The sequence below is a fragment of the Cryptomeria japonica genome, chromosome 5 (genome assembly GCF_030272615.1).
Source record: "Cryptomeria japonica chromosome 5, Sugi_1.0, whole genome shotgun sequence".
Taxonomy (NCBI): Eukaryota; Viridiplantae; Streptophyta; class Pinopsida; order Cupressales; family Cupressaceae; genus Cryptomeria; species Cryptomeria japonica.
Window position 1 is genome coordinate 907,904,281 of NC_081409.1, and position 6,420 is coordinate 907,910,700.

Sequence of the window (6,420 nt, forward strand, 5' to 3'; positions counted from 1 at the left end):
AGCAACCCGGCTAGGGAAGAAGAGGTGAAAAAGTGGTGAAGAGTGCAAGGGTGAATGCAAGAACATCATTTCTGAATTTGGAGGAGTCCTTGGGGTTGGGCCAGACTTGTATGTACAAGGAGGATTCTTTAAAAATCCTTTAATAGCAAAACCCCAATTTGCCTACTCATTGCCGGTTTAAGGCCTTTAAAACCCTACAAACCCTCATTTTGGGGTTCATACCTTGTACGGTCAGAACAGGGCCTAAAACCACAAAAATCTATTAGGCATGGGTGTATCATTGAAGAAAAGTTAAACTTATTTGGGGGTTCTTTGAGTTGTTTTCCTCCGAGCCCTAGAAAACTGGTCTTGAAGGCCTAATTAGGCCTAATTCCTTGTAGCCCTTTTCCGAGCAAGATTGTGAAACCGGTAGGAAATCTAAAGGTTGCAACACACCAATGGACTCCATTTGCACTAAAAACATGTTACAGGACCTCATTACACCTCTACAACATCTCATATCAATTGGGGGTCATGATGACAAGTTGAGGCTAAGAGGCCAGAATTGAGCACCTAAGAAGCACCGTGAATGGATAGGGTTCCTAACCAAAACACCTGAAGCAAACACCCTAGTAAGGACAAGATTCAAGCCCTATAATAAATTGAGAGGGACTTGGAGGTCTAGAGAGCAACAAGGTCTGGTAAGTTGGTGGAATTGAGCAACATCAACTTAATGAAGTGTTGAGTAGACTAGGTGAACTCTATCAAAACGACCCAAGTGGTAGCGAGGAAAACCCACCTCTTCCGAACCACTATAAATAATTGTATCCATGGTGAAATTCATGGATAACGTGTTTTTATTAGTTTATACTGACACCATGTCTCCGCATAAACCCGTTTGATCAAATTTATTTGATCAATAGTAGGGCGTAACCCCTACCGACTGGGAGCCTTTTGTATTTACAGAGCTGAAAGTGTTGCATGTATGGCCACATGAGCAGATACCTTTACTAGCACCTTTTTGTTTTAGAAATCCAAAATCCTTCTAGTTGTTGGGATAGGAGGTCGAACCTCTGGAGTGACCCACACACATACGGTTCTTAGTAGAGATACAAAGTTCTCCACGGGGAGTTTTTGTGGGGATGGTGTTTGGTTTCCCCGGAGAAGTGAGTGTCAAGGGTGGAGCCAGTAGGGTCAAGCATCTAAGTATCTTCTTTGAATAATGTAGCCTCAAGGGAAACTCCATGTGGGATCAACAACTATTGTCCTTGCCAACCATAAGAATTGTGCTTATCTTCTTTTAAACATTCAAACATTCAAGATCAAACATCAAAACATTGTGTCTTTTGTGTCTTCAAGTGCATGCAAAACATTTTTACATCAAACAACACACTTTCTTTGAGTCATTCTGAGTCCAAACACCTGCAAACATAGAGTCCTCATCAATATTGTGTCCTCTTGTCACAAAAAACAATCACAAATTCAAATTTGGTCACAACAGCAACTTCACAAATTGGAAAAATTGCACTCAAATTATGGAAACACATTTTTGTCTGATAGAAACACGTCTATGTCTTGTAACCGCTTTTGTGTAGGATAGAAACACGTCTGTGTGATCATAGCAAACTGCATTCACCAAAAATATCATAAACATGTTTGTGCAATGTTTAATACCGTATGTGTTGGCTAACCATGTTTGTGAAGTATACAGGCACGTCTGTGTTCAGTACTGGAAAAAAACTTATAGTCCAGCAAACAAGAGCAATCAGTTTTCGATTTCTTGAGTTTCCTAAGTTATTTCTCTAGGTTTTCATCTAGCATTTAACCTATTTTTGGGTCTTACAAAATTCATCATTGTTTTACACCTTGCATTACATTCACATTTATCTAAAATTGAGTCAAAAGGTCACTTGCTTGTCCTCATCTTGCTTTGTCAACACAATACATACAATAACATGTTGCTAAGTGGTCCCTCATCAAGGTCTATCACCTTTGGGTCTCATTTGGTCTTACTTAGAGTCAAGGTCAACTTACCTCATCAAGAGATCTATCATCTCTTTGGAAGCCACACCTACTCTACTACATACATACTTGGTCTTACACTTTGGACATTGCAAGTACACCTCAGATTAATTTGCATTCCATCCAAGTCTTGGTCTTTCATACTCTTTTCATTTTCATCTAGTCTCACACATCTTGGTCAAGACCTAGTTCATGGTATAAACCCGTTCCCAAAAATCTAGGAGAGAAGATAAAGAGTCTCAAGAGTCTGCAAACATGAGTGGCTATGAGTACGACAACGATATCTTTTTCAATTCTGATCATACCACATTTCCTGACATGGACATCTATAGAAACACTCAAAATATTGAGAACCTGGATAATACAAACAATAAAGATGCACAAGATGGCAATGTTGACAACATTTCAATACACTCAGTAGAGGTAGAAGATGAAATAATGGGTCCTTATTTCAATAAAATGATACAAGAAATCATGGAAAGAGATAGACAATATTTCCTACAAGTGATGGCACAAAGTGGAGCTAAGATACCTCACGATTTTGACATGTCCCAAATAATAGAAAATCAACCTACTCAACAAAATCAAGTCAACATGGATCAAAGGAGACCTAATAATGGAGGTACTATAGGAACACATTCTTTTCCTGAGTCACCATCATCCTTGTTTCAAAAACCTGAGATCTCCAATACACATGGTCAAGCTTATGATACTCATGAAAGAACATCTCATGAACAACTTCATCTATGAAAACCTTCATGGAGATCCTATGAGGATAAATACACTCAATTGCATACCAATGCTAAGGACCAACCTCCAAAACAATTGGATATCCAAAGGCATGCTCAAAATTTGGACACAAGAAAACGTCGTGTCAAATTTGGGGGCACTACCTAGGAACAAACTCATGACATGCCTGTAGAATATGATATGCATGGACAAAGTAGATATTCCATTCCTCATTATGACTCTATACCAAGTGGTCCTTATATGAAATATCATTATAGACCTCCTCCATATAAACATGTTTATGATCAATACCATCCATATATGCAATATCCTTCACCTCCACCTAGTGGCTCAAGCATGGGATATGGTCCAAGAAGTCTGTCTCCAGCCAAAAACAATTTGGAATAGCAAATACAGGACTTACAAAAGAAAATGGAGGACATTAATACACCAAATCTAGCTTACACAATGAGAGACATATGTCCCTATCCATTTGACAAAAGCATTCCAATACCTCCCTTTCCTACACATTTCGTCACACCTAAGTTTGATAAGTACAGAGGCAAAGGAGACCCTAAGGCACATATAAGACAGTTTTTCACAGCTTACATTAAGGTAGCAGCAGAAGAAACATACTTGATGAGATTTTTCCCACAAATCTTAGGTGAACAAGCTATGGAATGGTTCTCCCAACTTCCAACTAGAATTAAGTCATGGGGTGATCTAGATGAATCTTTCATACAACATTTCTCAAATAACATAGAGATAGACATATTAGTTACCACTTTATGCAACACCAAACAAAAAGATGGGGAGTCATTTTCATCATTCTTACAAAGATGGAGGAATTTAGCCAGCAGATGCTCTTGTGAAATTCCACGAAAACAAATGGTAGAGATGTTTACACAGAATGTCAATAGAGAAATTGGTTATGACTTGAGGAAAGCTTGTTTGTCCACCTTCAAGGATGTCATTGAGAAAGGCTTAGCAACAGATAAGGTCTTAATTGAGCAAGGCATCATTAAAATATTCAAAGAAAATAAAGAGGAATCCAAAGGAAAAGACAAGCCATGATTTTGGAACAAGAACAAGAACACAGTAAATGACAGTGTCGTCGATGCTAACACAGTTAAACCAAAAATCATTCTTTTTGGATCAAGTTCTACAATCAACCAAGTAAATATTCAAGCAACTTCAAAACCACGAAGAAAATACACCCCATTGGGAGAACCACTTGAGTCAGCTTTTAGGAAGCTAGTGGCAAACAAGATAATAACAATTCCAGACAATACTCCATATGAGCCAAAGGTCAAACCAAATTGGTGGAATGACGATGATTATTGTGAATATCACAAGAACAAGGGACATAAAATAGGAAATTTCCATCGCTTAGAGAAAATTATACAAGATCTTATTGATAGAGGTGACATTGAGATCTAAGGACATGCATCCAATCAGGAACATACATGACATGTTTAAGGAACTATTCCCTAAACATGACAAGGGAAAATCCAAAGACATGGATGAGCAAGCCAACTATACCAAAGTGTCCTATAACTATGGTTCAACCATTAATCACATTTTGATGGACAATTATATCTCTACCATTATCATACAGGACAAAACACCTGAAAACTCTACCCAGAGACCCAAAGTTGTCCTAAAAGGCATTGGACCTTCTTTCGAATCTACCTTTGAATGTAATGTCACAACTTGTTGATTTAAGGTTACTTTGCAAGGTGCTCTAGCTAAAACCACCGCTTCCTTAGCAACCAAACCTGAGTATGACCTAGTAGAACAGTTAGGGAGGATGCCAACACTTATCTCCATCCTTGATCTTTTACACATATCCCCTACACATAAAGCCATCCTTGAAAAAAATTTGAGAGAAACTTTTGTCCCCACTGATCTGAATGTGGACCAGTTTCAAGCTATGGTGGGATATCTTTTCATTCCATATTCTCTTACATTCACTGAAGCTAACGACGCCTTTGTAAGCCAATCGTATAATGCACCTTTACACATTGAATCCTTCCTACACAAGCATTGAATAAAATGAGTCCTATTAGATGGAGGAGATGGTCTCAATATATGTACTTTGAACACAATAATACAATTGGGATATTCAGATAAAGTTGTGAATGCTACAAACAAAATCACCATTAAAGAATATGATATCGAAGAGCGCTCATCCAAGGGCACAATCACTTTACCTCTCAGAGTTGGACCAATTATGAAGGATGTGGTTTTTCAAGTCCTGGACCTAGATCTCACATACAAAATATTGCTAGGATGTCCATGGATTCATGAAATGAGAGCAGTTCCTTCAACATATCATCGATGTATCAAGTTCCCACATAATGGAGTTGAAGTGACCATCAAAGATGATCTGAATCCATTCATATATTGCAACAATATATAGCCAAGGTCAAAAATAAAAAATCCCAGTCAATCGAGAGGTTGTTCCTTCATCAGCATATGTTGATCTAGAATCCTTGAAAGCTTCTACATCAAAACAAGCAAAGCTCAAAGAAAATTTCAAGGTTAAAGACATGGGATGTGGTGAGTATATCTTTCATGTTGATCAACTCCCACTATCTCCTAAGCTATTCAGTTGACAAGAACAACCTACAAACAATTTGCAATGCCAAGGAATTGGGTGTGAACCACCTAGTGTTGTGGCTACTAAGTCTAAATGAAAATCTCCTCTAGTGGTGCAAGCAACTCTTGATATCAATAGTTGTAAGAGTTGTTCCAGTGAAGAATCTATTGAATATATCACCAAACCTCTTGAGAACTCATATATCCTTACCATTTTATCCACTTATTCCATTTCCACTCCTCTCCCAGACTTGGATCAACAAGAATAACAAAAGACCTTAGTTATTTGGGATCAAAAATCAAGCTTTGAAAAGAAAAATATGAAAGTCAAAAATAAAGAAAAGTCATTTAGTCCAAATCAAAATCAAAATCTTTTGGACTCTGCAAAAATCAAAGTCAAGGATAAAAATTCTATGAAGACAAAAGAACAAGAGTTGATCTCCCCTAATATCACAATAATTGGGGGCAAAAGTTCAAAAATTTCAAGTCAAAAGGCATACTTGTTGATCCTAAGTCTTCATCATGCCATCTTACTTTCACTTCTTTTCGCAATCATAAACCTTCATAGCTCATCTACTTGTTCCACACATCCATTCCCTTCTGGCGATACATCATGTACCTTTAATGGAACTTCCTTGAGGGAATTTGTTATTAAGGATGCCCAAAATTCTTTGGGTGACTCGCATATGGGCCTACGTAGTTCACACATTAGTAATTCTATCTCAGTTCCTTTATCAAGGAAGACAGTTACTCGATCCATATATCATTCTATCAAGGAACATTGCAGCTATTAGCACAAAGTAAATCCTTTCACATTTGAGGTGGGTGACTTAGTTCTCAGAGAAAATCCTAAGAATTAGGCAGACAGAGAGAAGAAGGGAAAGTTTGAACTGAATTGGCTTGGTCCTTACATCATCACATCAGTCTATGGATCTGGTGCATATCAACTTTCAACCCCAAATGGAGAACCTTTGGAAGATCCAATCAACAATATGCAACTTTGCAGGTTTTACACATAGCTCTTCAACATATCCTAATTCAAAAATACAAAAACATCATAAAATATAAAAAAATTGTTACTTGGTGAAA